Source organism: Microtus pennsylvanicus, chromosome 3 (assembly GCF_037038515.1).
Source record: "Microtus pennsylvanicus isolate mMicPen1 chromosome 3, mMicPen1.hap1, whole genome shotgun sequence".
NCBI lineage: Eukaryota > Metazoa > Chordata > Mammalia > Rodentia > Cricetidae > Microtus > Microtus pennsylvanicus.
Genome location: NC_134581.1, coordinates 44,908,260 through 44,916,990, shown reverse-complemented (window position 1 = coordinate 44,916,990; position 8,731 = coordinate 44,908,260). Strand labels below are relative to the sequence as shown.

The 8,731-nt window shown below is 37.1% G+C and overlaps 1 long non-coding RNA gene across 1 annotated transcript; it reads left to right on the top strand.

The window, feature by feature from the left end:
• The first annotated feature begins 2,882 nt into the window (after positions 1 to 2,882).
• LOC142847389 (uncharacterized) lies at positions 2,883 to 7,061 on the top strand. Its single transcript, XR_012910157.1, has 3 exons — positions 2,883 to 2,895; positions 6,594 to 6,670; positions 7,001 to 7,061. It is a non-coding gene; the product is annotated as an uncharacterized LOC142847389 (long non-coding RNA).
• Positions 7,062 to 8,731: the final 1,670 nt, after the last annotated feature.

Below are 8,731 nucleotides of genomic sequence, written 5' to 3'. Positions count from 1 at the left end.
AGCCCTTTCTCTCAAGCAGAAGTAATGAAGCATGTCTAGTTTGTCTTAGTGTTGATTTGAGTAACCATGGTCTGAAAACACTGATTCAGGTTACCCTACATTTCATGTTCCAACACGGAAGCAGTTGTATAATTTTGTAGAACAAAAAATCATAAATCAGGGCAAATTTAAGATACTTTGGTTGTGATAGCAGAGAGAGGTTGAGAATTTCAGTGTTAGATTGATTAACTTGTTCTCTTATATGACAAATGCTACCTGGGCTTAAAATGAAATGAATAAGATCTATCTTAAGAGTCTTATTTCCCTTTGTTTGAGAAAATGTAGCTAATTATTTTAACCGAATTATTGTTACATATTCCAGGCTGGTCTATAACAATTATATAGCCCAGGCTAGCCTATAAAAACTTATGGTCTGTAGCTAGTTATCCTGATATTTTAAGGGTTTATATCATATGTATGTATTGCTATATCTGATTTTTGAGAAATTATTAATAAAATAATAAAAAACCTTGTATATCTGAATCCTTTTTAAACTAGGTACAATTTCCGTGTGATAACTGAACTTAAGTTTCCTTTGTATTTTCGAAACTTGCGGAGCAGTTGGCTAGAACGACACTTATCCACATAGCGTGAGAGTCAACAGTCATGGTTTCTTCCAGTGAGAATTGAATGCTTTCCTCCTGCTTCAGAGACATTTCCTGAGGGTAAGGTGGCTCCCATGTTCTCCATAGAGCCTCACTCAGCCACTTGATAAACTCAAATGTTTTTCCATCTACACACTAAACCTTGACCAAGGGGATGAAAGGATAAAAAAGGGCCCAACCCGTGTCACCCAGGTTTTGTGTATATGAGAAGCCTTAAATACCTTCTAATCAAACTGGCAAATCAAATTAAACCCACTCGAAAGATCTAACTTTCAGATGACATAACTGAAGAGAACCTAAACCTCCACTCTGGTTTATATAAAAGTTCAATTAATTGGTAGTACATTTAAGGGCCTGTCAAAATAAGAAAACAAGGGGAAACACTTACAATGATTGACAGATTAAATAATCCTAGCTTAAAATTACAAATAAGGTAATGTCTGCCGGTTCTGTGGTGGAACTAGGAGTTGGATAGATTTTGATGGCAGACATATAGGAAGAGGGACGACAAACCGATAATAAAGATGGTCAACTTCTGACTTCTTCCTTGCATCTCTGATCTGACAAAAAGGCCTGACAATTTCAGACAAAGGCACACATAGTCCTCCGGCCATTGCCCCTGTCTGACAAACAAGCTCAAGCCCAAAGCAGGTCATGTTTGTCCAACAGTTGCAGACCTCTTAGCCTCTTGTCATTTCTAATAATAGTTTCTCTTTCCTTCTTGCTGAAACTTTGAGCATGTTCCTCGAATATTATTCTTTTCTTGGATGGACTATTGAAAATATGTACTAACGTGTATGTGTATGTACAGCTTTCAGCTTTCCTTTTCTGTTGATGCCACTGTTTGATTTACGCAAATGGGAGACTCCTTTCTGAGCATCTCAGCATGTTCAGGCCTGATTTGTTATTGTTTGAAATTCTGGGACTGTTTTACACACATTTACAAAGAAAAACATTTGGCCTTTGATAAACGAATGACAAGCATGATATAAAGGCTGGAGGATGGTCAGTGAGGATCGGTACAGCGAGATCTGCACATCTGGCCCCAGCTGTGCAGCTACTCACAAGAAATGACTAATCCTGGTTTGGCCAAAGTCAGTAATTATTTTTACTGTTGTTGTGAAGATCAAAGGTTATTCCAGGAAGGAAGGCCGGGGCAATGGACTTTGTTATCTGACAGCAGTGGGGATTTATAAAAGCTATCATTTGGGTCACGGTTTGCACATTAACTCAGTGCTGATGCATGTGGGTCATGCAGCAGTGTAAACAACCTTCATGTGATAGTCATTATAATTGGCTAAAAGTAAATGAATCTACTGGTTTTGAGTCATCTTTGACCTTTTTTCAAGCACCAAGTCCTGACTCTGAATGTTAGAGAAGCTTGGAGGAGTTGCATCATATTTTTAAGAGTATGTCATTCTGTGAAGCCTTATTGTTACTGAAGAATCTGACCCTCTTATCATTAAGTAATTTTACACTAGAAACTTTTCTTTCAGAGCTGCCACATGTGAGATTAGACTAATGCTTGAAGGGATTATAATAATTGCAAACTCACTGGACATCTTAAATATGTAATTTTTCAATGTGATTCATTTATACATACAATTTTCCCTAGACATGCATGAGGCCTCAGTTGGGATGCACTCTTAATGCATATGTGATTCATCTATACATACAATTTTCCCTAGACATGCATGAGGCCTCAGTTGGGATGCACTCTTAAGAAGTGTTGGACAAGACTCAAGGGTGACAGCAACTTGACACTACCACTTTAGGCAGAAAGGAGGCTTCAGGAGAATCAAAAGTGCTTGTAAGGCTCATTTCTTGGAATAATAATGTATTAAGTATGGTGAAGAGCTACACCAAGCATCTCTTTATTCTCCACAGTACCTTCTTATACCAAGACAAAACATTTGTCTTGTGGCATCTGTTGCCTAGATGCCACAGAATCTACTAAATAAGTGGTAGATAACCAATCTAATGTTATGTTCATTTCACAGCAGCCAAGTTAAAAAAATATGTAGTGCACAGACATATATGGTTTTGGTAAACCTTATCTTCTTGTCTTCTCAAGTCCCAGATCAATGGGCCATTCCAGGGACTTTCTAATCTTCTCCTTTTGAATTAGGACCAAAGAGCAGAGAGTAAGTGGAAAGAAAATGATAACTTCTATCACTGCCACACAACAAGCATATCCGTGAGTGCTTATTCCCTTGCAGGTGTTAACTAATATTCACAGTAAGTCTGACAAGTAAGTCGTGCTATATATTGATATAAATTAAGTCTCAGGTTGATGCAATATTTTAAGTAGTAAAGTAGGAGAGTCAGGGTCCAGATTAAATGTCACTATAAGCATCAAACACCCATGATTTTATAAAATGTAATTAAAAAAATTAGAATCCTACCAACTTGACTGCCGGTACATGAGATGGACAAGGACAAGGAGAGACATGCTAATGTGCCTACAAAGAACTGTAAACAGCTAAGGAATGCTGAGAGTAGGAGAAATCGTTTTCTCAGGGAAGAGCACATCAGTTGTCCATTCAGTACAAATGGTCAGGTCTGAAAATGTACATACAAGCAACATCGCACAGACTGAGGTTGTATTTATGCACTTAGAATTTTTTACATGTGTACATGTTTGTGTGTATGTGTAAAAACAATGAATGAAATAGAGGCCATGAATTTTAAAGAGCACAAGGAAAGACCTATGAGAGGAGTTGGATGAAGGAAAGGGAAAGGAAAAATGATGTAATTATATTATAATCTAAAAAAATATGAAAGAAATAATTTGAAAAAATGCAACCAAACAAGGAAATTGCATGTATGGCATATCTCAATTTTCCCCATAAATTTTTTTCATTCTATTTCTTCTTAAATCAATATTTCAGGGTTATTACTCTAAAATATTGTAATAGTGACAAAAATGAAAACAACAGTCTGGAGGTCCCAAATTCTGGTGTGAAATGCTGATTTCAAGTCACCTCTCAAAGGCAACATGTCTGATGTGGCTGTGTTTCAGTCCACCTGTATATGAAATGGTGGTGATGGCAGCCACATGTTCACTAAAGTATGAAGATTATACAAGAAACCAGACAGATGTTGACTGGCTCATTATCAGCATACAGTATAAACTACAGCCATGTTTGAACTTACATAGCAGACTGTTTTAAATCTAGCATGTTCTATAATATTACTTGCCACCTCCATCTAATATTCCCTTCTAACAGCATTACAAATGTCAAAACATCCCGTATATTCAACTCCCTAAACAAACAAAATTAAAAGACAAGAAAATGGATATCATACATATTGTGTTCCTTAAAAAGTCAAATAGTTTGCTTGGCTCGTGAACCAGATTTGCCTAGTGAGCACCCAACTGCCACCCACTCCCTCCGACTGAGATCCAGTTAAGCAAATTATTCAACTGCTTTACCTGGTCTAACCTTGGTCCTGAAGCCCCTGCACTAACCCAATCTTGGGTAGGTTAGACTCTCACATCAGACACACAGCCAAAGAAGAAGTTTATATGCCCACATCACATGGAAAGTCTGGAGCAATGCACCCCACATTCTAAAAGATGATGCCTGCCAACCTAGATGACTGTATTCAGCAAAACTATCTGCTGAAGGAGAGAGAGAGAGAGAGAGAGAGAGAGAGAGAGAGAGAGAGAGAGAGAGAGAGAGAGAGGCAGACTAATTCTAAATAACGTACTGGAAGCAGCACTTTACACAAAGAACAACAGGCCACTGATGAATTAATTTCCCCCAAGGATGAATTCCTCAATTGGTTATCTAATACCAAATGACCAGTCCTGAAATCACACACACACACACACACACACACACACACACACACACACACACACACACACACACGTGTGTGTGTTGTAGGGAGCAGGGTGGCCCTTACACCCTCGGCTGCCTGGCTAGCTTACACCCGAAATAATCACACAGAAACTGTATTAATTAAAACACCGCTTGGCCATTAGCTCTAGCTTCCTATCGTCTAACTCTCACATCTTGATTTAACCCATTTTTATTAAATCTGTGTTCACCACAAGGTTGTGGCTCACCGGGAAAGATTTAGCATATCTGATCCGGCAGCTCCATGATGGCTCTCCCTCTGATTCTGCTTCTTCCTCCCAGAATTCAGTTCTGTCTTCTCTGCCTACCCTATCAGGCCAAGCAGTTTCTTTCTTTCTTAACCAAGGAAAGCAACACACAAACAGAAGTACCTCCTACACCACATACACACACACACACACACACACACGTTATGTATATCACTAAGACTCATCAGGTAGCATTTATACAGTTATGCATACATAAATACATATACACTACATATTCAAGGAAAAATTATTTAAAGAATGAGGGAGGTAGAGGACTTGGGAATGACTAGATGGTAGAAAGGGAAGGGGAAAAAGATGTTACTATATTTAATTTTAGGAAAAAGTCAAATAGATTGCTGTGTTATAAAAAGTTAATTGCTGTAGTTTTTTCTTTATCTAATTTTTAATTCTCATTTACTCTAAAGGCATATAAAAGTCCAAAATCTCTACACTGCAGGCTTTCTGTCTAAAAGACACATCTATCCAAGACTGGTATTTCCAGAAAACTTCTGTTAAATATTTTTAAACATGTAGGCCACTGTTATCTGTAAACTTCCTACTATGAAATTAATTTTCAAACTTCCTTCTGGATCGTTACTCACCTGTACAACTGGGGTTTTTACTTCTTTAAAAACATATCAGAGAGTCTGAAAAATTATGTGCAATTTTCAATTAAGGAAAATTCCAAGTTGCAAATTAATCTATACACACTTCCTCATGAATTTATGGTAGGTAGAGATTAGAGAAAAGGCAGTGTGGAGAGAGTATAATGGCAAGGGGACAAACAAGCAGTTGCGGATGATGGGATTAAACAGTTCAATTTTGGATGAGAAGAGACTTTGGAAACATCTAGGCAGAGGAAACTTTTAGCACGGTATGAAGTAATGTGTTTTCATAATGGAGATGTCCAGAGCTTCATAGCTTTTAGCCAAGGCAATAATACACAGGAAGTTATGATGGCTGGGTACTAAGAGCTGAAAACAGAAACAGAGGGCAGAAATTACTAAAGTTCCAGAGTTTGGGTGCTCCAGTTTGTAAAACAGTCTAACAGCGCTTAGATGCAAAACCAACACATTCATTATGACTTACACAGGATTAAAGACTCTAAACGTGAATTAATTTTAGGGAGTACCAAGATCGAATTTCCCTGAAGTTATTGTTAGCCATCCAATCTCCCCCGATCACCACATGAGATTTATAGACAGCAGGTGTAACTCTGTTACTTCTTCTGGCAGTTTTATACCTAGAACTTCAAGCATAATGACAGCTCCTTTTCTTTTTTATATCTTAAATACAAAGAGCTTTCTCCACTGTGTCTTACAAGAGAGCAGAGAGAGAGCTAACATTGATCTAATTTCCTTGTAATCTCTCTCGTTGCCACAAAATTAACTTCAGATGATTCCAGCATTGCCCTATGTAGGTATGATTAAGGGCTCAAACGATACAGTCAAATGCTTGGGTTTTATTTTAATTTTTTTGTTAGTATTGGTGTTTTTTGTTTGTTTTTGTTGGCTTTGCACATTTCTAGTATCACTACGCTTTGGACAATTAAAAAGAAATTTGCACTAGCAATCTAAATGATAATTTAAAGCTTGCTTTTTTTCTTTTTTAACTTTAGTTCACAGGCTAAGGATTTGGCCTAGGAAGGCCATGACTATTATAAACAAAGTTCTGGCTTCTAAAATCTTGAAACATTATCTTCAGAATGTAAGAATACTTAAAAACATTGCTTGTATTATAATTTGAGTTGTGTAATAGCCCTGTAGACATATTGTTTACACATGAATTTATTTTCCCGATATTTCTTTCTAAACCTCTAAATTTTCATTTTGGAGATGTCTGAAAAAAATTTGAAGTCAAGATGTACCAATGCCAGAGGATGTCTAAGAAGTGAATTATGATGATTTAAAAGGTAGGCTTTGTTTTGAAGCACCCATATCATACGCTCACACTATTCATAGCCACTGGATACTTGCCACTTTTCTACTTAGCTATAGGAAGAACTTGCCCATGAATTTCCTCTTTAAATATTTATGTGGATGTGAAAAAGGTCTTTGGAAAAGTTATTTCAGTAAAAGTTTCTATGATTTTAGCACAACTAGTCCTCAATATTTGCAGACAGTGGATTGTTTTATTTTATAACTGTATTATTTAAGACTGACTTGTGGTGATATATGAGTATCACATGGAAAAATTCAAATAATAAAATTGATGTCCTATTATGTGTTTCTCTTAAACACAGTAATAACTCAGAGTTACCACAGACCTGCATATTAAGTACAAACAGTTTCAAGGATAAGACTGTCCCCAACTCAGATGTTGGACACATTTGGACTTCTGATGATCTTTAACGTGAAAGACTCCTTTCTTTTCTCAAGATTGATAATCTGATCATAGAACTCATATTTGCCATAAGAGTTCAAATATAACTGGATTAGGTACAGGCAATGGAAGGGTCACCTAGGAAGATCAGGTCTTGTGTGAGTGTGGGGGCAGGAGGAGACCCAACCGTTATCATGCCCTTTTCATGAGCTCATTCCTTCCCACATTCTTTCCCTCAGGACATCAGCGTGTTCAGCCTAGAAAGGACACTAAAGTAAATATTTAGATTTTGATTTTGTTTTTATTATACAAGCATGGTTGATCAAAATATTGATCACAAGATTTGATTCAAGTTTCAGATTTTTACTTGCCAAAGTTTGGGTTGATGAAAAGTTCCAGTCTTATAAGCACCATTAAATGTCAGTTTTGCCCAGTGGGCATCTGCCATCCTGAAATGCTGTTACCATGTGAGGTTTTATAGGGTCTTGCAGTGGTTAATATATTTTGTATGTTTGTCCTATTTATTATTTCCTTCACTCTGCACTCTTAGCTCTCTACAGCAGAGCATAAGTTTGTTTTGTATGTTAGTGTATTTTCTGTACCTAAAGCATTAGTTGGCAACCAGAGAGATTACAAAAAATAAAACTATTGAATCAATAAATGATAGTTGCCACAGAATACATACTACAGTTTTAGCAAACATCACAAATTGTGTCAGTTTGCAGTTATGTGCTGACATTTTATCATTTTGAGTGATATAAAATAATCAGTAACTGATACAACTTATCACAGATAGTATTTTGAAGGAAATTTTTTTGTGTTCATTTATTTCATTACATAACTTTCCCGCATGGGAAGTGGTATATCGTAAGAGGGGTTCCATGGAGGGAGGACTACAGTACTCTAGACAGAGGTTTTCAACTTGTGGGTCACATATCAGATATCCTGCTAATCAGATATTTACATTATGAGTCAAAACAGTAGCACAATTATAGTTATGAGTAGCAGTGAAATAATTCTATGGTTGGGGTCACCACAACATGAAGATCTGTATTAAGGGGTCGCGGCATCAAGAAGGTTGAGAGCCACTGCTCTAGCACGTTCTTTTAAGTAGTATTTGAGGTGTGGTCCTATGTCTGAAATTAGAATCTGAATCCCAACAAATACTTGTCACAATTAGGTCTTTCCCAGTCACTGAAGCCATTATTTTTAGCTTGGTATGGTGGTTGCCTCTTCTTCGACCTGGCCAGTTGTCCTCATATACCTGGAGAATGAGATGACGCACTGAAACTCTGTATACCCCATTGTTAGGAATTTTCCTTAGGATCACCTTCATACATTTCAGGAAGTTTCCACTGCCCTGGGTTTCTGGATGCCTCACCATTCTCAATTTCAAGTTATACTACAGAGCTATAGTAATAAAAACCACATGGTACTGGCATAAAAACAGACACGTGATCAACGGAATCAAATTAAAGACCCAGACAGAAATCTACACACATATGGACATATAATTTTTGATAAAGAAGCTAGAAATACACACTGGAACCCCCTCCCAGCATGTTTAACAAATGTCATTGATAAAATTGGATGTCTGCATGTAGAAGAATGCAAACCCATCTATACTACTCACGCTACTCAAAACTCAAGT